This window comes from Chiloscyllium punctatum, chromosome 14 (assembly GCF_047496795.1).
Source record: "Chiloscyllium punctatum isolate Juve2018m chromosome 14, sChiPun1.3, whole genome shotgun sequence".
Classification (NCBI taxonomy): domain Eukaryota; kingdom Metazoa; phylum Chordata; class Chondrichthyes; order Orectolobiformes; family Hemiscylliidae; genus Chiloscyllium; species Chiloscyllium punctatum.
In genome coordinates, this window is record NC_092752.1 from 31,618,162 (window position 1) to 31,643,984 (window position 25,823).

Consider the following 25,823-nt stretch of genomic DNA (forward strand, 5'->3'; position numbering starts at 1 on the left):
TAAGATGCTAAAAAGGAAGCAATAAGCATAGTATCCAAAACACCTTTTTTTCCCCCAAATGGACAACTAATCATAACACACTTAGAATACTATGAACATGTTTATCCAAGGAAAGAAACTCAGAAGGCTCATCACATTGATCCCAGGCATGGAGAGATAGTCTGTACAGGAGCTTCCGACTATATTGTTACGACACAGGGTAAACCCTCCTGCTTAATTTAAACCAGCAACACAAGAGATTTATCCCATGCAGGAATCTGAAAATTTGAAAGTCCAAGAACTATTTAAAGTAAAAATTAACAACTTTATTTCTTAAAAGTATAACAGAGACTAATGAACCAACAATTATATACAACTCCTTCCTCTAACCTATCTTACTTCCCCTTTTACAATACTAGTCCAATAATTGGGGGGGTTTAAGATTTACCAAACATTAGAATTTTCAAAACCAGCCAGCTGTCAAATATTCTATTTGGATCTTCCTGTGTTTTTTTTCTTCTTACAGGTCACAGATTGATAAAGTACCTTTAAGATAGCTATTTTTCAGGTAGTCTCTACATACTGGTGGCATAGAAGTTCTCTTCTCAACTGTTCAATTTTCCCTGGTCTTATACCCCCAAAGCATCAGATTGTGTCATTGGCTTTTAAGATTGTCAATATACTAATTTCAAATTGGATTGGAGTTTGGTATGTTTTGGGGTATAGGTTAAACTGATTGGCTTAATTCGAATCTGTTTTTGTCTCCAGACAACCAACTACCCTAGCTATCCCAGTAGCTGGACCACATGTTACATTATATCTTGTTGAGAACACTTAGAGCTGTCAGGTAGTTCTGCTAGCGTTTAACTTTCTTAAAAGGTACAGGACACCACATCCTTTTAACAATATTCTGTGCAATTTAGAAGAATGAGTGGAGATCTTAAGACTCAAGATTCTTAGGAGGCTGTCAGTCTTTCCCCTGAAATTTTCTTACTGCTACATAGGCCTCCAAGGCCCATGCATGATAGCAACTTCTAGAACCTGGAAGTCGATGCTATAATCAACACGGAACAGACTCTGTGGACTAAATGGCCTGTTTCTGATCCTACGTCTCATGATATGAGATTAGGGAAAGTTATGTGAATACTCTCATGCAGGTCAACATAATGAAGGAGGAAGTGTTGGGTGTCTTCAAATACACCAAGGTTGACAAACTCCATGGCCAGGTGACATCTATCCCAGGATACTGTAGGAGGCAAGTAGCAAATATCTGTTGAGGCCCCAGCTATTTTTGCATTCTGACTTCAGGCGAGGCTCCAGAGGAAAGGTGAATGGCCAATGTTTTTCCTTTAAGAAGAGAAACACAGGTAATCCAGGTAATTACAAGCTGGTGAGCTGGATGTCAGTGGTGGGGAAGCTGTTGGAGTAATAATGAGAAGTAGGACTTACTCACATTTTAAAGCAAATAGACTTGTTAGTGACAGGCAACTTGGGTTTGTGCAGTGAAGGTCATGTTTCACCAGTGAGGTGATGACAAGAATGATTGATAAGGGAAGGGCAATGATGTTGATTTCAGTAAGGCATTTGATAAAGCACCTCATGGCCAGCTGGTACAGAAGGTAGATTCCCATGGGATTCAGGGTGAGCTGGCTAGATGGATATAAAACTGGCTTGGTCATTGAACACAAAGAGTAGCAGTGCCAAGGTGCTTTTGAGAATGCAGATTAATAAATAGCGGTGTGCCGCAGGGATCACTGCTGGAATCTTTATGGTTTGTAATAGACATAAACGATCTAGAGGAAAATGTAGGTGGCCTGATTAGTAAGTTTGTAGATGACACCAAAATTGGATGAGTTACAGATAGTGTGGAGGATTGTGAAAGGATACAGCAGGACACAGGTTGCAGATTTGGATGGAGGAATGGCAGATGGAGTTTAATCTGGATAAATGCAATGTAATGCATTTTGGAATATCAAATTAGAGTGTAAATTATACAATAAAATGGCAGAACCCTTAGAAACATTGACATGCAGAGGGATCTGGGTATACAGGTCCACAGATCCCTGAATGTGGCAACAGAGGCGGATAAGATGGTTAAGAAAGCGTACAGCATGCCTGCCCTTCATCAGCTGGAGCATCGAATGTAGAATCTGTTAGTTATGTTACGACTGTACAAAACTTTAGTTGTTTTCACTGGAAAGACAGAGGCTGAAGAGTGACCTGACTGTGTCTCAATTTTGTAGACCTCTTAAATAGGATGGAATGCTTTTTCCCCCAGGTGGAAAGGTCAACTACAATTGATCACAAGTTCAAGGTGAAAAGGAGGAAAGTTTAGGGGAAAAAGTGCAAGAAAACGTTTCACACAGTGGGTGGTGGATACCTGGATCGCACTGCCAGGAAAGGTGGTGGTAGCAGGCACATTAGCACCACTTAAGGCATATCTTGACAGATGCATAAATGGGAGGCAAACAGAGGAATAGAAACTGTACATGGGCAATAAATAATGGATGTTAATAAGGATTAGAATCAGTGCTGGCTTGGTGAACTGAAGGGCCTGTTCTTGTGCTGTATTGCCTGTTGATTGGAAAAGACAGGGTAGATGAAGATAAAATACTTCCACTGGTTGGGGAATCTAAAAGCAGGTACAGAATCTAAAGTTTAGAACCAGATCATTCAGGAGATATATTGGAAGCATTTCTACACACAGATTGGTAAATGTTTGGAGCTTTCTTCCACAAATAGCAAAGGATGCTGAATCAGTTGTTAGTTTTAAATCTGAGATAGATAATTGTGGTATGGAGTTAGGCCACAGATCAGCTATGATCTTAATAAATGGCAGAACAGATGGCCTGCTCCTGTTCCTAAGTTAAAGTGAGTCTTTTACTACAGAGAAATTCAGTTTCCGCTGGAACAGCTACACACACCGCATCTGAATCATTGTAACTAGTTTCTAGCTCCAAATTGCTCCATTAGTTGAGAACCAAACAGCTCCACTTGTGAAAACACTCCTTGGATCCAGACGATCTCCACATTGTTGGACCCTGCAGAGTTTGCAATAAATGTTAAATTCTATGCTATGAAATTATGCAGGCATCCTGGTAAATCCTGATTTTTAAAAACAGTTCTTAATCATTGCAATCCACAGTTTTAAAAAAAGACATGAAAATAAGACAATCCTTATAATTCCAGGAGGTTGGCTCCCCTTGTACCAGGACCAAAGTGCATAATCGCAAAGACAAATATGAGGAGGAATTTCTTCTGAGGATACGGAATCTATGAAATTCTTTCCTGCAGAGGACTGCATCGTTAAGCATATTCAAGGCTGAAACAGACAAAAGTTTAACAGTAAGGTCATCAAGAGTCAAGGGGATAATACAGGAAAGTGAAGTTCATCACCAGATCAGCCATGCTTTGATTGAATGGTGGAGCAAACTCAGTCAGCTAAATGGTCTGTTTCTAATCCTACATCTTATGGTGTTACAAGTAAAATCATTCCAGAATGTCACAATTGGTCCACGGCAGATGCCATTACCCTGGATCTACAGTCATCCCTGGATCATTTGATGAGGTTTCCAATTGTATACTCATTCAGAAAGTGAGGAGGCATGGGATACATGGAATTTGGCTGACTGGATATAGACTTCTTTGGCTCGTAAAAGACAGAGGATGGTAGCTGATGCAAAGTATTCAGCCTGGAGCTCAGTGACTAGTAATAGTCCATAGAGATCCGTTCTGAGACCTCTGCTCTTTGTAATTTTTACAAAATGACTGATGAGGAAGTGGAAGGGTGGGTTAGTAAGTTTGCCGATGACAGTTGGTGGGGTCGTGGGCAGGTCTGTTGTCGCTTGCAAATAGACATTAACAGGATACAGAACTGGGCTGATAAGTGGCAGATAGAGTTCAGGAAAAAAAGTGTGAAGTGATTCATTTTGGAAGTTTGAATTTGAATGCAGAATATGGGGTTAAAGGCAGGATTGCTGGCAGTGAGGAAGAACAGAGGGATCTTTGGGTCCATGTCCATAGATCCCTCAAAAGGTGCCACCCAAATTGCTAAGGTTGTTAAGGTGGCATCTGGTGTGCTGGCTTTCATTAGCAGGGGAATTGAGTTTAAGAACCACAAGGTTATATTGCAGCTCTATAGAGCTTGGAATATTGCGTTCAGTTCTGGTCACCTCATTATAGAAAGGATGTGGAAGCTTTAGAAATGGTGCAGTGGAGATTTACCAGGATGCTGTCTGGACTGGAGGGTAAAAAGTCTTATGAAGAAAGGTTAAGGGAGCTAGTGATATTCTCATTGGAGAAAAGAAGGGTGAGAGGCGACTTGATAGAGGTGTACAAGATGATGAGTGGCTATCCAGGGCAGAAATAGCCAACAGGATGGGGCATAATTTTAAGGCGATTGGAGGAAGATTTAGGGGAGATGTCAGAGATAGACTCTTTATTCAGACTGGTGGGTGCCTGGAATGCACTGCTAGCGGTGGCAGTAGAGTCAGATACATTAAGGACATTTAAGCAACTCTTGGATGGGCACATGGATGACAGTAAAATGAAGGGTATGTAAGGTTAGTTTGACCTTAAAATAGGATAGAAGGCTGGAACACTACTGAGGATCGAAGAACAACGCAGTACAGGCCTATGTTCTAACAAGATAAAAAGGATACTTATGTCAGAGTCCTATTTATTGACCATAGCTCTGCCTTCAATACCATAATTCCAACAAAAACTCATCTCCAAACTCCGCGACCTAGGACTCTGCTCTCTCATCTTCAACTGGATCCTTGACTTCCTGACCCATAGACTGCAAACCAGTAAGAATAGGCACCAATCCATTCTAAAAGAATTTTCTGTTTATGTTTATCAACACACACACAGGCCCAGGAATGGAAATCCAAGGCAGAGTCCTTCTGGAGGGTGATGGGAGCTGAGTAGATACAAAGAGGGTGAACTATTAGACCTGGATACACTGAAGCCTTCTGAATCTCCTTAGTAGGAACAAATGCAGCAAGTGGTTCTAGTTGAGGCCCCAAAATCGTTCCCTGAAGCAATCTTGTAGAAAGACTGATGTTGGAGTAAGGATGATCTGATGTCTCTGAAGCGCAGTTCATTGGCTTCTGGTGTGTGTGTGTGTGTGTGTACGCATATCTGCGCGTCAATCTTCTGTATTTCATTGCTTTCATATAATAAACCTTATTACGGAAAATGAAGAATAATCCTCAATACCGCAAAGCTGCGTACTCAGCACCAGTCTATACTCCATATGCACTCATGACTATGGGACCAAATTCAGCTCTAACTCCATTTAGAAATTTGCTGATGACACCACTGCAGTGGGTCAGATCTCAAAACAACAAGAGTACAGAAACAGATGGACAGCTTAGTGGCACGGTGTAAAGACAACAATCTCTTCCTCAATGTCAGCAAATTAAGGATATGGTCATTGATTTCAGGAACCCTGTCTGCATCAATGGTGCTGAGGTGGAGGTGGTCAAGAGCTTAAAGTTCCTCAAAATCAGTATCACCAACGATCTATCCGAGTCCATCCATAGCAATATCACAGTCAATAAAGCACATCAATGCATCTACTTCCTAAGAAGGCTAAGGAAATTTGACATGTCCAGGATGACTCTTGCCAATTTTTATACATGCCCCACAGAAAGCATCCTATCTGGATGCATCTCAGCTCGGTATGGCAACTGTTCTGCCAAAGACCGCAAGAAATAACAGTGTTGTGAACGCAGCCCAGTCATTCACTAAAATTAGGCTTCCATCCATTTACTTAGTTGACACTTCCCACTGCCTTGGGAAATCAGCCAATATAAATCAAGAACCCCCCCCCCCCCCATCCTGATTATATGCCCTGCCACCCTCTTCCATCAGGCAGAAGATACAAAATGTTTGAAAACATAAAATTTAAGAATAGCTTCTTCCCCGCAGTTAGACTTACGAATGGACCTCATATTAGAGTTGACCTTTCTCTGCAGGTGTAACATTTTGTGCTATTACCTTTGTGTTTTATGTAAAGTATGGTTTGCTTTTTTTTAAAATATAGGTATTTTTATTGAAAAAAAAATGTAATTTTGTAAAAAATTTAAAAATTTCCAAGTAATACAAACAAGTATAAACACTAATATTCAATATATGAATAAAAAGAAATAATAACCAAAACACACCAAAAAAAAGGAAAAAAACCCAACTACTAATCTATCCTACAAACAACCAAAACATAAAATAGAATACCATACATTACTAGCGAAAAATAATAGAACAATTAAATCATTAAGTACATACTCGAATGAATTAACATAGTCATAATAAAATCCGCATTTATACGGGATTTCTCCTCCTGGGGGCCACCGGACCAGCCAGAACCACTACCACAGCCAGACAAAAGCCCTTGACAGTATGGCTGAAATATCTGTGTCGATATAGTTCAGAAAGGGCTGCCATATTTTATAGAATAATTCAGTTTTTGGTGCACCATATTTGTAAGGAAGTTAAGGGGGATATATTCCATGATGACCTGTGCCAATCAAAAGTCCTGGAGGGCCTTCAGCTACCCAATTCACTAAGATATTTTTCCTTGCACAAAAGGAAAGAATAGAAAATAGTTTCCTCCTGTGCACCTCCAGGGAGGGAAAATTTGAAAAGCCCTGGAGAAAAAACACCGGATCCAATCTAATCTCCGTTCCCAAGATCTCTGTCAGAGCATTCGCTACTGTGTCCCAGTACCTACGGATCTTGCGACATGTCCATAGACAATGCGCGAGAGTGCCCACTTCTATTTTGGATGTAGGATACATTGTGTAGGATACATTGGGGATGTTCCTACCTTAAATTTTCCAAGTCGTTCAGGTGCTATATGAGCCCTATGGAGTAAATTGAATTGAATAGCTTGAGTTCTATTACAAACAGAGATCTTTCTGGCATTTTCCTAGATGTCCTCCCACATTTCTAAAGAGATTTCTAACCCCAATTCTTGGTGCCATGTTTTAAACAAACCGTCGTTCCATGTCTTTTGATACCACATTACATAATGAATGATAAAGAGTACTGACCAAGGGTGGAGCCATTGGCCATAGCACTCTTCTTTCCTTCTCCAATTTGTACGGACTGTCTAATAATGTGGTCTTCTTCTGTATATAATCTCGTATTTCGAAATACTGAAAAAGGTCTCCATTAGGCAGTCCAAACTTCTGGTGCAACTGCTCAAAGGACATCATAACCTCCCCATCGAACAGGTCCCCCAAGCAGGAGATACCTCTGGACCTCCAGGTTTTAAATGTTACATCTGTCAGCCCTGGCTGAAATCCTAATATTCCTATAGTGAGAGCATTGGGTTAAGTTTTTTGTAGGTTACCCTAATCTTGCCACATTATCCTCCAGGCTTTAACTGTATTTAATACAATAGTGTTTTTGCAATAGTCCATAATAGCTCTCATCTTATCTAAAAATAAAAGATTGATGAGGGGACATTTTGCTTGGGAGTTCTCAAATGTCTAACCAAATTGGATCTCTTGCGACTCACAAGAGATCCAATCAGCTATACAGCATAATAAAGAGCTCAACTGATACCTCCTAAAGTCTGGAAAATACATTCCTCCCCTTGCTTGTGGAAGCTGCAGCTTTTCTAATTTGATAAGGGGCCGTCCATGATTCCGAATAAAGGAACCAAACCAGCCGTGCAGCTTACGCAATACAGTCTCGGCAACATCAGAAGGAGCATTTTCATAGGATATCGGAGACAACGCAGAATATTCATTTTAACTAGAGCTACTCTGCCTAACCAGGATATTGGGATATCTCCCCAGCGTTGAAGGTCCTGCCTTATTTTCTCTAGTACGTGTACAAAATTGGCTTTATATATCTGACCAAATACTGGGGTGATAAAAATAGCTAAGTATAGAAAACCCTCCAGTGATCACCGAAAGGGAAAGCAAGATGCATCTGATAAATTGGATATACTGGCGAGACCATCCAATGGCATGGCCTCAGATTTCATAAAATTCATTTTATAGCCTGAAAACATATTAAATAGATTGATTACTTGAATTAGGCAGGGCATGGATATCAAAGGATTACCTAAGAAAGGGAGGACATCATCTGCATAGAGAGCGATTTTACGTTTACCTAAACCAACCCTCGGTGCCACTATGTTAGAGTCGGTTCGTATAGCTTCTGCCAGTGGTTCGATTACTAGCGTGAAGAGCAACTGTGAGAGAGGACATTCCTGACGACAGCCTACCAACACTGAAGCTATCCGAACCTAAATCATTGGTGACCATAGCTGCTTTGGGGGTCATTGTATAATAGAGACCCATTTAGAAAATATCTCTCCGACACCAAACCTTTCCAGCATATAAAAAAGATATGGCCATTCTACCCAATCAAATGCCTTCTCTGCATCCAAGGAGACAGCTAAACCTGGTATTTTTCCCTGTTGACAGGCTTGTATCATATTTAAGACCCTTCAAATATTGTTAGTTGACCTAAGACCCTTGATAAACCCCGTCTGGTCCTCTTTTATAATGTATGGCAAGACCCTCTCCAGTCTTAATGCTAATGTTTTAGAAAGGATTTTAAAATCCACATTTAGCAAGGTCTATGTGATGAGCAATCTTCTGAGGTCTTTTCTTTTTTTTAAGAATGAGAGAAATATCTGCTTCTCTCAACGATGGCAGGAGGCAGCCCTGACTATAAGAGTGATTATACATGTCTATAAGTGGACTAGCCAATTCCCCTATAAATTCTTTATAAAACTCAACCTGGAATCTATCTGGTCCAGGCACTTTGCCACTCTGAAGTTGTCTAATTGCATCGAGTACTTCCTGGGTTGTCAGGGGAGCATTCCGGATCGACACCTGCTCAGAGGTTAAGTCCGGAAAGGCCAGGTTTTTAAAGAACGACTCCATCTTCTTAGTTCTATATTCACAGTCTTGCGATTTATGCAGTTCAAAATAAAAGGCTGTATTGATCCTTTAACAATCACAAATCAGAGTACCAGCACTTTCCCTAATGGATGTGATAGCTTGAGGAGCCTTTTCTTTCCCCCTCACAAGATATGCTTGTCACCATAGTCATATAATCTTTGCTTTGGCAATAATATTTCCCTCTTTGCTGTTTGGGTAAGTGCAGTATTCAAGGCTGCCCTAAGGGCTGCAATCTTTTGTGGCTTAGTAATGGAGGGCCTATCAACATACACTGTCTCAGCTACCTTCAAATGAGCCTCAAGCAGGTGCTGTTGTTCTCCCATTTGTCTTTTCTGGGTCGCAGAATAGGAGATTATCAAACCTCACGCATAAGCCTTAATGGTCTCCCACGTCATCAACAGGTTACTGGCCGTACCTGAACTAATTTCCAAAAAGGTTTTGAGTTCCTGAGAAAAATATTTTATAAATTTGCTATCCTTCATTAAGAAAGAATCCATACGCCAATGTCGGGGGCCTGTCCCATTGTCCCTAGTCTTAACGTCCATATATACTGCAGCATGATCAGAGATTGCTATATTACCGATTTTGCAGGACAATATGAAATTCAAAAGGGTCGAGGGAGCAAAGATCATATCAATTCTAGTATGACACTTGTGTGGGTTAGAGTAGAAAGTAAAGTCTCTGTCCTGGGGGTGAAGGCACCTCCACTCATCTACTAGCCCTAGCTCCTTATTCAGATCTGCCAATTGTCTAGATCTGAGAGATATACCCATAGTACTCTTAGGTATCCTCTTTGTCTCGGAGTCCATAATACAATTAAAATCTCCTCCTATAATTGTATGGTGGGCCCCAAAAGCCATCAACTTGGAGAATACTTCCGTCACAAATTTGAAGGGGTATGCCGGGGACAATAAAAATTCAAAATTCCATACTCCTCTCCATATATTAGTGCTTTGACCAGTATATACCATCCAGACTCATCCTTTATCTGGCCTAACATTTGGAAAGGAAGATTCTTCTGGATGAGAATGACTACTCCCCTACTTTTTGAACTAAAAGATGAGAAAAAAGCCTGGTCAAACCCACCCTGTTGTAATTTTAAGTGCTCTTTGTCAAGTAGATGTGTTTCCTGTAAGAGAGCTAGATCAACCCTTTTTTTTGAGGTTTGATAATATCTTCTTTCGATTGGTGAATTACTCTCCTTGACATTCCAGGTGCACCACCTAAGCGAATGGCTAGCCATGATCGTCCAGGCAAGCCCAAGACCACCCAGGAGGCAGAACCCCACCCAAAACACCTTGAATAAAGACTATGGAAAATTCACAAAAGCAAAAATTCTTTAAGACATTTTCACCAAACACAAGTAAAAACTATTCCTAAGAAAACAATACAAAACACATTTTAAAGGAGATTTTCCCCTTGCTCCCAGGGGGTGTAACTACCTGTCAATAACCTCACCATAACCTCTAACTAGTGCCCTGCCCTCAGCCCAGGCATTATAAAATGGAGTAGACAAATTCAAGTGTTCTATGAAACCAAAGTTAAAAGTGAGTGACCCCCCCATCCCCACCTAGGTTTGTTTAGCAAGCATAATACAAAATATAAAACATATAAAACTACAAAGTTACAACCCCAGCAATTATTAGAAAGCTAAGTAAAATGACAGAAGAAAACCCAGCTCTAAAAGGGTAGAACAAAATAAACTACCCTCCCACACGACCTGTTAATAAAAAAAAAATCACACAGCGAATAACAAATAAGCCCCCCTCCCCACCACCGCCTCCCCCCCCCCAGAGAAGATAATGAAAAAAAGATGAAAAAGGAGAAAAGAAAAGGGTAAGCTGGGAGGGGAAAGGAAGCAAAATAAAATCGTCATCCATACGGTTTAAATCTCACAGTCTATTTAAGAAAGAGTCCAAAAATTCTTTAGCCTTCTCCGGTGATCCAAAGTTATGTACGGATCCATCATGGCTGAAGCGCAGCGTTGCCAGGTAACACAAGGAGTATTGGTCTCTTAGACGCTTCTTTGCCTCATTGAATGCGGATCACGGCTGGAGAAAAATCCTGGAACATTATCCTGGAACCCTTGTGAATCATGGCCTGGGGGCCCTTCCCAGGATTCTGGAAGCTTCCAGGAGCATCTGCTTCTCTCTATAAAATTGGAACTGAAATAGAATAGCCGATTGTCGAGGTCGATGTGCTCTTCCAAGGTCCAGATTCTCTGCGTGAGAACCAGGACCTGGCCCACAGCCGACTCGCCAGCAGTCTCTGAGGTCGTGGCCTTTTGCTCCACCCCTCTGACATGCTGTTCAAGTTTTTCAATTTCTCAGTCATGAACAACTCCCACCTGGAGCTGGATTCTTCAATGAAGGCCTCGATCTTCTCCTGTGGCTCGTTGATCCCGGAGATCAGGCTCACCTCCGCAGGTAAGTCCCCCGAGACAGCCGTGGACGTCTCCGCTGTTGCTGGAGGGGGTGGGGGAGGGGTCCCTGCCTGTTGCGAACTGCGGGAATTTTTGCCCTTAGTCATTTTAAGAACAACACCAAACTGTTCAAGTTTGATGTAAAATGACCAACAATGCTTGGCAAAAGCTATTTTAAAATGATTTAAAAAGGGTGTCATGAAGGTGGGTGCCCCACTTTGCCTGAGTCTTAGGCAGAGCACTACAGACTCAGACATGCTGGGTCGCCGCCACCTTGAACCTCTGGTTTGCTATTCTTACGTAGGATATAGTTTGTCTGGTTAGCACACAAAGCAATATTTTTCACTGTGACAATAATAATTCAAATCAATTTAATCTCTTAAGGGAGTGCTCAATGCCTTTCTGTCCTTCAAAAATCATAGTTATAGCAAACATGACAATGAGAAGATAGTTCCCCTCCCCAAGAGATCAACAACAATTTAGCTTCTTACCAGATTAAATCAAATGGAAGAAATCTGTGAACTTGCTCATTTAGCACAGTATGAAATCACATGGTACATTTACCGAAAAAACAATAGCAATGCTCCAACACTAATATTTTTAAAATAGCAAAATTACTATCCACCTACACGAAAACATTTCTCAATTCAGCTCCATTGAGAGTGACCTAGGGTAATACATTGTTCTTCCCTCTAACAGAAGCTTCATTGTAAGCAGGCTCTATGGGAAGTTACAGATCTGCATCAACTGATCTGTTATCCAAATTGCTGCTCATTAGTGAAAGCATCGGTTGAATAAATTTAGCATGCTCTACATTTCCAAAAAAAAATGGACTTACAAAAGCAAGATAAATATTACATCTAGTCTGTTTTCAAAGTGCAATTGCAGAAATCCTTCAAACTAGTTCACTAGTACCATCCAGTGGTGCTTTATGGTAATTGTTTTTACTTTCAAAATTCAGAATTATCGCCATGGAGGAAGTAGAAAACCTAAAAGAGCCATAATCTCATATGATGCATAAGCAATTTAAAATTACATAACAGTATGTGTGAACAGAGGGGATGGGTTTTCAGGGTGCTGACGCCCTGAAGAATGTTAAACTTTTTAACAAAAATATTGTATCAAACCTTCAGAAAGCAATTCCTTGAACCAGCTTGTGAAATACAACCTACAAAAATTCAGCCTAACACTTCTTAGATTGCCCTTCATTCATTAAGTTTGGATGTCACTGTACTATTTAAATAACTGAAGCCTGTTTGGGGATTTTGCTAAAATATGCTGCTAATCATTTCAAGACCAGGATTTGAAAAAAAAAGTAGCAACATGCATTGACTGGCTTAAACACGACATACTCATTTAACTTAATCAAAACAAAAATAAATACCAAAAGTAAATGATAAATTTTGTTGGAAATACAATGATGCAAAGGATCTGTTTCCATGCTGTACATGCTATTTAGTACACATGGCAGTGTGCAATTTGTAAATAATTGGAGCAGGTTGGTTCAAATTGGTAGGGGATTTGCATCAATCTGCTATTAGCTTTGACAAAAGCAGAAGTTTACCTCAAAATTCCCCAGATTATTATTGCATAGGCACTATTATGAAACAAGTTCAACTTGCCACAAAGTTAAGGAGAAACCCTTTTCATGAACATACCAGCAATAGACCTACTAGGAGAAAGTGAGGACTGCAGATGCTGGGGATCAGAGCTTAAAAATGTGTTGCTGGAAAAGCGCAGCAGGTCAGGCAGCAAAGGAGAAGGAGAATCGACGTTTCGGGCATGTTGATTCTCCTTCTCCTTTGATGCTGCCTGACCTGCTGCGCTTAGCAACACATTTTTAAGCAATAGACCTACCCCTAACTCTCATATAGTAGTAATGGAAGAATTTAAACTGAAAAGTCTCATTCCTGCAGGTAGCACCTTTGCATTAAAGATTTCCAAAACATTGGTGTTTCTTAACATATTTTACCACTATTCTTGTTATTTTCTCGATACTCAAATATCATTGACTTTATGATGGAGGGAAGGTAATTATTGAAGCAGCTGAAGATTCTGAAGGGCTTAGGTTCTTGACTTTTCACCAACCTGCTCAGCCATTCATGACTAATCTGACTGTAATCTCAAATCTGCATTTCTTGCTTATGCTGACATTATGTCATCCCCTTGTTTACCGATGATTTTTTTTAAAAAAACTCAGACACAAATGCCATTGGCTGGCCAGCATTTATTGTCTGCCCCTCGTTGCATATGAGATGGTGCGAACTGCCTTCTTGAACCGTTGCAGTCCATGTGCATGGGCACACCCTCTATCCTATTAGGAAGAGAATTCTATGATTCTGACCCAGCAAGTGCAGGAACCGTGATATATTTACGTCAGGATGAGTAGTAGCTTGGAGGATTTGCAGATAATGGTGTTCCCATGTAATTGTTGCCTTTGCCCTTCAAGACAGAGGTGGTAGTAGGTTTAGAAAGTGCTGTCTCAGGATCTTTCGTGAATTTCTGCAGCTCATCTTGTAGATAGTGCACAGTGCTGCTATGGAGCTTAGATTGAGGAGGAAGTGAATATTGGGCCAATCAAGTGGATTGCTTTGTCCTGGATGGTGTCAAGCTTCTTGAGTATTGTTGGGGCTGCATTTATCAAAGTAAGTGGCACCATACCCATGACTTGTGCCTTGTAGATGTTGGACTGGCTTTGGGGAATCAGCTGGTGAGTTACTCGCCATGGCATTCCTAGCCTCTGACCTGCTCTTATAGCCACTTGAGTAGCAATTCCTACAGCTTCCAGTCAGTGGTAACTCTCAGGATGTTAATAGTATGGAATTCAGTGATGATAATGCCACTGAATGTCAAGGTGTGGTGGTCAGATTGTCTCTTATTGGAGCTGGTCATTGTCTGGCATTTTCCTGGCACGATGACTCAGTGCTCAGTACTGCTGCCTCAAATAGTCAGGGACCAGGTTTGATTCCTGCCTCGGGCAACCGTCCGTGTTGAGTTTGCACATTCACCCACTGTCTGCATGAGTTTCCTCTGAGGGCTCCAGTTTCCTCCCACAGTCCAAAGATGTGCAGGTTAGGTGAATTGGCCATACTCTTGGCAGTGTGGAGGAACGGAGGGATGTGGGTGTGCAAGTACATAGACCCCTCAAAGTTGCCACTCAAGTGGACAGGGTTGTTAAGAATGCATATGGTGTTTTGGCTTTCATTAACGGGGGAATCGAGTTTAAAAGCACAAAGTTTTGCTACAGCTCCGCAAGTCCCTGGTGAGACCACACTTGGAATATTGTGTCCAGTTCTGCTCGCCCTACTATAGGAAAGATACAGAGGCTTTAGAGAGAGTGCAAAGAAGGTTTACTAGGATGCTGCCTGGACTAGAGGGCTTGCCTTCTGAAGAAAGGTTGAATAAGCTCAGACTTTTCTATCTGGAGAGAAGGAGGAAGAGAGGAGACCTGATCGAGCTATACAAGATAATGAGTGGAATAGATAGAGTCAATAGCTGAAAGTGTGTTGCTGGAAAAGCGCAGCAGGTCAGGCAGCATCCAAGGAGCAGGAGAATCGACGTTTTGGGCATGAGCCCTTCTTCAGGAAACCATTTCCTGAAGAAGGGCTCATGCCCGAAACGTCGATTCTCCTGCTCCTTGGATACTGCCTGACCTGCTGCGCTTTTCCAGCAACATATTTTCAGCTCTGATCTCCAGCATCTGCAGTTCTCACTTTCTCCTAGAAAATAGAGTCAATAGCCAAAGACTTTTCACCAGGGCAGGATTGACTGGTACGAGGAGACATAGTTTGAAGATATTAGGAGGAAGGTATATCGGAGATGTCAGAGGTAGGTTCTTTACACAGACCTGTGAATGCATGGAATGCATTGACAACTGTGGTAGTGGAAGCAGAGTCATTGGGGACATTTAAGCAACTGCTGGACATGCACAGGGATAGCAGTGCATTGAGAGGTGCATAGGTTCAGTTATTATATTTTACATTAGGATTAAACCTCAGCACAATATCATGGGCCAAAGGGCCTGTTCTGTGCTGTACTTTTCAATATTCTACATACTCAATTGCCCATTGTGTTCATGAGTGTGTAGGTTAGGTGCATTTGAGAGGGGAAATATAGAATAATAGGGTAGGGAAATGGGAAAGGGTGGGATACTCTTCAAGGGATTGGTATGGACTTGTTGGGTCAAATGGCCTATTTCCACACTGTAGGGATTCTGTGAATATTATATGCCACATTTCAGCCCAAACCTGGGAATTGTCCAGTTAATGTTGCATTTGAACATGGACTGTCCCAGGAGTTGTGAATAGTGAACATTGTCTCTACTCTGACTTTATGATGGAGAGAAGGTCATTGATTAGGCCAGCCACCTTCAGCTGTTTTCTATAGAAATGTCCTGCACCTAAAATGACTGACTTCCAATGACTTCAACATCTTTCTATGTGCCAGGTATGACTCCAACCATTAAAAAAAGTTTTCTGATTCCTGTTTTGCTAGGGCATCTTTATGCCACAGTCAAATCTGGTCTTTATGCCAAGGGCTACTATTCTCACCTCACCTCTGGAATGCTATTCTTTTATTCATGCTTGAACCAAGGCTGTACTGAGATCAAGAGTTAAGTGGATGTGGCGGAACCGAAACTAGGCATCAGTTAGCACGCTGCTAAGTGCTGCTTGACAGCACCTTGATGACACTTTCGACCATTTTACTAACCATTGAATGTGGACAAATGGGTGGTAATTGACCAGATTGGATTTGTTCTGTTTTTTCCTCTACATATCTGGGAGGTTTTCCAGTAGATGCCAGTGTTGCAACTGTACTGGAAAAGCTTGGCTAAGAGTGTGGCAAGTGCTAGAAAACAAGTCTTCAACATTATTGTGGAATGTTGTCAGGGTCAATAGCCCTTGCAGTATCTAGTGCCTCCAATTTCTTGATATCAACTGGAGTGATTCTTGGGCCCACTAGAGTAGGCCAACATAGATCATCTACTCAGCACTTCTAGTTGAAGAATCTTGTGAATGCATCAGCCTTATCTTCTGTAAGGATGGGCTGGGTTCTTGTTACATTGATGGAGATACTTGTGGCTTCTCTTCCGCCATTGAGTTGTTTGAATTGTCCATCATCATCCATGGCTAGCAAGAAAGCACTTCGATCTGAGTCACTGGTTGGGCCAAATGATACTGCAGTCTATTACTTGTTGCTTATGCCATTTAGCACACAGGTTGACACCTCATTTTTAGGTGTGCCTCTGCACTCGCCATTAAATCAAGGTTCATCCCACTCATTTATGGGCAGCATGGTGGCACAGTGGTAAGCACTGCTGCCTCACAGCACCAGAGACCTGGGTTCAATTCTTACCTCAGGCAACTGTCTGTGTGGAGTTTGCACATTCTCCCCGTATCTACGTGGGTTTCCTCTGGGTGCTCCAGTTTCCTCCCACAGTCCAAAAATGTGCAGGGTAGGTGAATTGGCTATGCTAAATTGCCCATAGTGTTAGGTGAAGGGGTAAGTGTAGGGGAATGGATTTAGGCGGGTGGCTCTTCGGTGGGTCAGTGTAGACTTGTTGCACCGAAGGGCCTGTTTCCATACTAAGTAATCCATTCATGCCCTAGCTTGACAGTCATGGTAGAGAGAAATAACACTAGGCCATGAGATTGCAAATTATGTTGGAGTACGATTCTTTATATCTCCTCCTTTGGATTGGTATTTTTATTTTTAAAGAGACAATGTCCTCCCACTCACCCTCTATCTTCTTTCCTGTAAAAAATGTGCTGTATTATAAACTGTGTTTTTGAAAATGTTTAATGCTTTTAAACATTATCTGCATTTTTTTTAATTTGGTGCAGGGATGGCAAGCAAAGCAGTATCCACAGGAAGGCTATGCCTCTGTTCCTCAGACATTGAGGACTAATTCCACAGAAACCTTAACTTCCTCTTAGATTCACTATAAAACCTCTCTTTGACCAACTTTAGTAATTAGCCTATATTATCTATTCCTGTGGGTTGGTATAGAATTGTAATCCAATGAAAAATTTATTAAGTACCTCATGAAGTTTTCCTATAGTAGAAAGGCATTGTTATGTGAAAGTGTGAGTTGTTGCTGTTTTCAACTATGCTATATCAACATTCATTGCAGAGGTCCCTTATTACCAAGCTTTTAAACTAACGTTCTTAAGCCTGATCTTGATTCAATCAAGTTTTCTTCAGGCAAGTCAACCCATATAGACCAGTTTGGACACTTCATTCACTAAATAACTATTCATTGGAGGATGAGCAGTTTATTGGGTCAAGTACAAAAACAATTGAGATTATGGTAGAACATAGCCAGTAATAGTTGCACGAGAAAAAAAAGGTGAAAAGTTTGCTATATTCTAGCTAAACCTTCCATTAATTACAACCTAACACATAATTGGAGGGATTCCTTGTTAACAGCTACAACTTCATGCAGGTCCAAAGAGTGGTCCTGATTTCCAACAGCTAAAGTGGAGTTGCATATAGGAAGCACAGAATCTCAGATGCAGCAGACTGTGGAAATTGCTGATTGTAATGAGAGACTCTGCTGCATCTGGAACCCATCAAAAGGATCTACTAAAAATCAGACAATTCAGAGGGCTCTGCTCTATTTATATGTTAGTAGTTACCCAAGAAAAACATTAGAGACTTAGAAACTTGATCATCTGTTGGGTAACTGTTGAACGCCCAAATCAGAATGACCCATCTTCACCAACCCATACACACCTCACCTGACTCCTAGTACCCACCCTCCCCCTTTCCACCCCCATAGATTCCTCACTCCACCTTGGGAATAACATTTCCTGCCACTGGAATAGACCCATATCACATCCTCACATACAGACCTGACACCTCTATTCCCGACGAAGGGCTTTTGCCCAAAACGTCAAATTTTCCTGCTCCTCGGATGCTGCCTGAACTGCTGTGCTTTTCCATCATTAATCTAGAAACTGCCAATCCCCTACCAACCCTGATTTACGCTCAACATTCCATCACACAACTGACACCATACTTCCACACAGCTACACACTTCACCTTTCACAGGAACTTCAAAAGTGACAGGCTATGCTGCTGGTTTTTTGAAAATCATAGGATGCAGTATTTAATGCCATGAGAAAGGGGGTATAGTTTAACTTCCCTCAAACACCCTTCCACAAAGGGAACTATTGGATTTCAGGTGCACTTCTACATTGCGGGGTGGAGCAAAGGCCAGAACTTCAGCCAGCCAAAATTGCAGACCTCAGTTCTACCACAAAAAATTAAGAGTGTAGCAGCAATCCTGCTGTGATACCTAGGCCACTGTATACCACTATCAAAACCAGACTCTGTTCTGTGTTTTCATTTCAAACCATACTGGACTCCAAACAAATTCCTTCTCTCACCACATACACTGCCAGACCTGGAGTTTCTCCAGGAATAAGTGCGTTTACCTCGACTTTTGTAGATGAGTACTGGAGATATTAGAATAGTTACAGCACAACAGAATACCATTCAACGCATCGTATGTGCTGGCTCCAAGGTACAGTAAGTAAGCTGCGCCTGAACTCTCTCGAACCCGAGGCAACTTTCTCCTTCGGATGTTTAAGAAGTGTAGAAAAATCTACGGCACAGAAGGAAGACCACTCTGCCCATCGGGTCTGGACCGGCCGGCCCTTCTTAAAGGCTCAACATAAGCACTCTTTTCATTGGAGGACTTGCTCTTAGTTACACGCAATTCTCAGATCAATTGAGAAAGTATCCACACTTGAGCTGGAAACAGTCCAAAAATTTAGTTAGGCATCAACTCTAGAACGTTCGGCCTCAAAATAAAACTCATCAATCTTTCCCGCCGCTGGGGGTGCATTTAGTTAACACCAACATTTAAAAAGTAAAAATTAGAAACATTGCATACAATTGAAGAAAATGTTCCGTTTTCGTCGTTAAACAAGCAGCCATAAAACAGGAAGCGAGATCTCGAAACAGCCGACTAACCGTAGCTCGGCCCACATGAGGAGAGACGAACACCTGCATGCTGTCCCTCGCGCTGGCTTCAGACGGACGCTCTCCCCCAGACAACGGTCGCCTGAGCGCGCGCTCTCCCCTGAACACCTGTCATTTGAGCGCGCGCTCCCCACCTCCGCTAAAGGTGAGCGTTGAAATGAAGAGTGGGCGTCACACCTTCTGACCTAAGTAGGCGGTCGAGCGAGCAGCTCTTCCAGCCACAAGTCCCACCCCTTCCACCACAGCCCTTAAAATTTACTGACTTACACAAGGTCGTGACTTTTTAGACACACAAAGTGGGACGTCAGTGTGTTTTTTTTAAACGTAAATCATAAGCTATCACTTAACTCACCACAAACAAAAACGCAATGTTTAATGTTACTGTGTACAATCTGGCTAATTGTGCAACACCCTTCGAAAATTAGTCAGTATTTTTTAACCCTGCTTCCGTCTTTTCGTTAAATCAAGGTACTTTTGAAATCTTTGAACACAATTTTCAGTCCCTTACTTCCGAATTTTAATACGGACACCGATTTTAGTTTTGCAAGGCACTGGGCTTTGCTGCAGGATAAAGAATTGAGTCTGATCTGGGATTAGAACAAGAATATTAGATTTATCTGTTGCACTATTATTTCTATGTAAATTACAATCGCATGTTTTAAATTATTATTTTATTATAGCAGCTCCCGTATTATTTAACTAAAATTATCCATTGGATTACTATGAGGAGACTTGGCAAGCTCATTTGTTATGGGCCTAAATTGAATAACGACTCGAAACAGGTGCCGGGATCATAAGGCGCAGTAAACCACAAAGTTATATAATGCCAAAGTTGTGCTGTCTGGTTGTTTGAATGATTGCTGTAAGCAGCCAGTGGAAACTGTCTTCGTCATTAATTACATGTCAACCAGTAGGCAGGGTACTAGTTGTCGTCAACGCCTATATTACTGAAACGAGCATTGTAGTTGCAGTACAGTATTGTGATAGCGATTATGTAGGCAGTACAGGTGCTCTGAAAATTGAAATAATGTGGGAAAGGATGGGTTCCAAGGCTTTTGGATGTTTCTTTACGGAGGGGAAAATTGTTCCTAATGTACAGTAAAATTGCAATAAGTTTAATCACATTTAAACACATTTTTGTTGAGTGGGCTTCAAGATAGCTGAGGAAGTCTTTATTTAGTCCAATTTGCCAAGAAGTATGGTCATTATCAAAAACATTAAAACACTGATGCAGTCAATATCGAAAAGTCTTTATTTTTCAATTCATTCATACCTTACAATGGCTTGACCTTAACTGTGAAAGCACTAAATAATCTTTCTCTGCGTAACGTGTGATCTTCACGAAACATCAACAATGGATGGCCTTACCCCCGGAGAACACGATCCATTGTGGTTGCTGTATGCACTGCCGACAGGATGGTCAAAGGTAGCACTTCTTGCCTTCACCAAGAAAAAAACAGCAAAATCTTACCAAAATAAAAAAAACTTTCAGTTTTCTTCTGAGTTACATGCAGTTCTAATTTAGGCTTGTATTACTGTTCTCTGATCATTTGTCCAAAGAACATCTACTTGACACTATCCTGAAGATATAATGAGCACAAGGAGACAACAATTTAAGAGGAAGACCTATCATTACTGCCTTGTGACAACTTGAAATGGGCAATAAACTTAACCAGTGTTACCCACATACTAAAATTATCCATTTAAAACAAAATAAATGGCTAACATTCATACAGGGCATTTCATGGCCAAACATTTTACAATCAATTAGTTAACTTTGAAGTGCAAACACTCTTGCAATATAGGTAAGCACATCAGCCAGATCCCATTAGAACAATGACCAGGTCATTTATAGTGCTATTGATTAGAGTAAAATCTTGACCAGGGTAAAATCTTGGCCAAGGTAAAATATTGATCAAGAGCAAAATGTTTTGGGATATTGAGACACGTTGACATTTGGGAATTTCCATTTAAAACTTACTGTTTCAAACATTAAACTTTGAAAATTTAATTATCGCATCAAGCTTTCGTTAGCTTTAATTACTTTATTTCCTTTAAACAAGTTTAATGTTTGGAAAGCTCAGTTTTATCCGTAAAACAACAGATCCCATAACTAAATTAAGTTTCAGATTCAAATCCAAGTTATTAACTCACATTCATGGCACATTTTCATAGCGCATGAATTCTTATATGTCACGAATGTCATTAGATCATGAATTAAGAATGCACAAATTTGTTCGAGAAGCTACTACAATGGTGGATATTAACTTGAGAACTAGTCTTACTTCCTATTTGCTATTTTTCTGTTATTAACTTCACTTTTCACAATCATTTAAGCCAAATTTGATGATTGATTCACTGTTATACACAACTGGTTATTCACAGTACCAATTCCAATGCATCTGTCAATGTTTATTTAATGCTCAAGGAGGTAAGGTGATAGGTGCATGTTAATCAATTTTGCCATTATTCAGTCCTACAAATCACATCTTGCTGATTAAGAAAATCCTGGAGTTTTGAAACCAACTGACAAACTAAATTAATACTAAATTATTTAAATGTGTTCTCTTCAGCAGCTGCTACATTGTATTGTGTACTAATCATCAGATATTTCAATAATTCTTTTTGATTCTGTATGTTTTAAGTTTACCTGTTGCAGTATGAATTCCACATGGCATATGCATCTGTTGTCTCATGAGGATTCCTGTCATCTGCACAAAGTTAACAAGCATGAGAGGCCAATTACAAGGAAACCAGAGTTGAGAGAGTGGTGCTGGAAAAGCACAGCAGGTCAGGCAGCAAATGAGGAGCAGGAAAATCAACATTTCAGGCAAAAGCCCTTCCTGATGATTTTCCTGCTCCTCAGATGTTGCCTGACCTGTTGTGCTTTTCCAGCACCACACTCTTGACTTTAATCTCCAGCATCTGCAGTCCTCACTTTCACCTACAAGGAAATTAACAAGAGGCAACCACAGCCAGACAACGTACATGAAGATGTCCCAACGTGAACAGCTGTGGATGATGAGGACATTACAAAATCAATGACTGAGTCATTGAATTAGGAGAGACTTGGGAAATTTCTGATGACAAGGATGTGGAAGGCGCAGATTCAATAATGCCTTCACTGGTTGAGTTCCAAAAGGTAATTGCAACTATGCAAAATTCCACAGTGTCATAACAAAATATTTTTTTGGACTATTCAACAAGACAGAATCAACATGCTTTGGAAAACATAGTCAAAATAACACGGTGCAATCCATACTACATAGTTTTTTTGTTCAATAGAGTCAAATAATGTTCAAATTTGTCATATCGTCTTTTTCCTGAAGCAGCAAATTGCCAAAATCTACTATCATGATCATCCAAACACAACAACCCCTGCCAGCTCTGAGTGATGTTCATTATAATGAAGTCTGATAATATGTATCATGCTCCATAGGGAAAATGTTATAGAAACTTCGTGACTAAAACAAATCAATACAGACTAATAAATACCCAAGAGTGATTACAAGGCAGCAATTTAATCACAGCTTCAGTACAGTTGGTAATGTTAATGATGTTAGAAAAATTGAAGAATACAGAATTGACATTAGTTTATTCAACTATTTTGAAAGACTTGCACAAGTTGAAGCTGGCATTATTCTGTGAAATCACAAAATCTAACTCAATAATGTTAAAAACTGGGTGGATATAAATTTTATTCTTTATTCTTTTGCTATATAATGCATAGATCTCACATTACATTGCACATAGTAAATCAATATCACTCTTGTATCACTCTGTTGGTTGTCTTCATGTTGTTTCTTCTATGTCTGTCACCTTTAATTATAAATTTTAACACTAGATGAAAATGGATGATAGTAAAGTGGACAAGCAATTCATTACCCTGTTTCTATCTGGCAACTGGCTATTACCTATATAATTCAGTTGTAACGGACACAATACTTGTAGATGTTCTTTCTATCTGCAAAGAAAAAGGCCTTGTGTTTTAATTTATATAACTACTAGTACACATGTGTGCCACATTATTTGGCTGACTGGCAATTTTAAATTTGTTGTCAACGTAATTCTTCATATACTTGGATTATCCAGAAAATGGTGGTATTCGATTGCAGAGTGATGTCTAATATTGACACAGTGATGCAAGTGTTAAAAATACAGGCTGTCAAACTGCCCATCTTTGGGATGTATGGTCTACATATCTGCAAGCATAAACAGTGGCAAAACTATGTTGAATTGAATGGACTGTTTCCATGCCATAAGTACTATGTAATGTAATCAGGCTAGAAAAAAACACATTTCTTTCAGATCTATGATAAAGCTGCTAACCATGAAAACTTACTTAAATATTTTGTTCAATATTTTCAATTTTTAAAAATTTTCTCTTGTCATGTGGATTTCATTGGCAAGGCCAGTACTTGTTGCCAATCTCTACTTGCGCATGAAAAGGCTTCACGAGGCCATTATCAAACAAGTATGACTTCAAGCTACAGAAGGGTTTACAAGAGTTGATGAGCAAGGGTTTGGTCAAAGAGGTTTGTTTTAGGAGATTTCTATGGAAGAAGGCAAGATAGACAGGCAGCAATCTATAAGAAGGGAAGTTCAAGGCACAGTTGAAGGCAGGGTTACCAATGTTAAAGAAATTAAATGCAAGGATGTACGTGAGTCTGGAATTGAAGGAGGACAATTATCTTGGAAACGTTATAGGGTGAGAGAAGGATAGAGCTTAAAAATGTGTTGCTGGAAAAGCGCAGCATCAAAGGAACAGGAGAATCGACGTTTCGGGCATAAGCCCTTCTTCAGGAATCATAGAGATGAGCAGGAATGAGACCATGGAGAGATTTGTAATCAAGGATGAGAATGCTGAAATTAAAACATGCTTCGCCAGGAGCTAATGCAGGTCAGTGAGCATAGGGGTGGTGGGGCAATAGGATGGTGTGAGTTAGCATACAGACAGCAGAATCTGGATTACCTTAAATTTGTGCAGGGTGGAACATGGATGTTTGGCCAGGATTGTGATGGAATAATTACTTCTAAAAGAAATCAAAGAATTACTGCAGATTACTTTGGCAAGATTTAGTTTCTTCCTCTTTACATGCAAAAGTGACTTCTTATAGACCACCAATGATCACAAGTTTGCTGCAATCAATATCATTCATTTGTAATATGTTAAGCCATTAATGTTGTAATTTGCAATCTTGACAGCACAAGGAATGAAAAGCAATTTTCACGGACAGCATAAAAACACATGAAATTTAATGAAATGGCATATCAGTCGATAGTCCATTTTCACAAGAAGTAGAATTCTTCCACAATGCTTTGACTTATTATTAAAGATTCTGCACAATTACGAGTTTTTCCCATAAATATCATGTTAAGTCTCCCCCTCCATTATAAGTGATCATTAATTAATTTTTATAGAGACAGGACCTGAACACTAAAAGTGTGTGTTCTTAATTAATGTCAATCCAGTAACCTTCGATTTCTATGGCAATTATATGGGAACTAAATCTGCACAAATTGGTTTAGATTTGCTCAGAAAAAATAATGAAATTCAATGTCTTCATTAAGCAATGTGAATGTGGCCGACACCTAATGTATAAAATTGAATCAAGCTTAATAAGTACATTGTTCTTGATTAACTCACTTTTTCAAAATAGAGTGTTTTTGGAAAATCATTAAAATAATAAAAATACAATATGTACATTATCTAAAATATTTTATGAGATATTAAGAGTTTGAGCCAGCTTCTGTTGTAACTCTCTCCCAAAGGACTGCACACAATATTATGCATGTTGAAGAAAATGAAAGCATAATGCAATTAGGCTTCATCTATGTAAAAAGGGAACCTTTTCCAGCAACACATCTTGCTTCAAACAAAAATGTTTCTTTGTACTATGCAATTTAATTTATTTACTAAATTAATAGGGTTACATATCCTCAACTGTGTGAGGATGATGGATCAAAAACCAAGAAAACTGTTTGAGACATTTTTGATGTTTTGGTACATACATGTTTAAAGTTTAAAATGATGCTAAGTATATTATGTATTATATTTCATGGCCAAATTGCTGAAACATAGTCAACAAGGACTGTAGTCAGCTTTCTTTGCACTTAAGTATTGGAAAAACAAATGATTTAATCTGTCCCACATACATTCAAGAAAGTTGTTGCCATTGAGATTTAAGCTGTTTTGGCAGAAAAATAAAATCTCCCATTATAACTTCTCTGATTTCTGCAGTTATGTATCCCACTAACAACTCTTAAAGTCTTGTACCTTTTCTGTTTTTCAATTCTACCTATAGTATTTCTACTGGCATCACCGATATCTGTTTTTTGAAATGGTGTAATACTGCCTTTTGTCAATAATGTTAAATCTCCTTCCTTCTCAATTTCCTTGTCATTTCTAAAGATCTTGTGAACTGGAATATTTATCTACTAGTTATATAGTTTGTAGCAACACTCTGTAATGACTTTGATATCTTTTAACGTAAATGTGTTCATTC

The 25,823-nt window shown here is 40.0% G+C and overlaps 1 protein-coding gene across 2 annotated transcripts in view; it reads right to left on the minus strand.

The window, feature by feature from the left end:
* inpp4b (inositol polyphosphate-4-phosphatase type II B) overlaps positions 1 to 19,505 on the minus strand; it is a 940,291-nt gene extending 920,786 nt beyond the window's left edge. Inside the window, exon 1 of one of the 2 annotated variants that reach the window (XM_072584130.1) lies at positions 19,229 to 19,504. The gene's annotated coding sequence lies outside the window, so the exon portion shown is untranslated. Of the gene's footprint in view, positions 1 to 19,228 lie in introns of both variants that reach the window. The other variant, XM_072584129.1, reaches the window with a different exon arrangement.
* Positions 19,506 to 25,823: the final 6,318 nt, after the last annotated feature.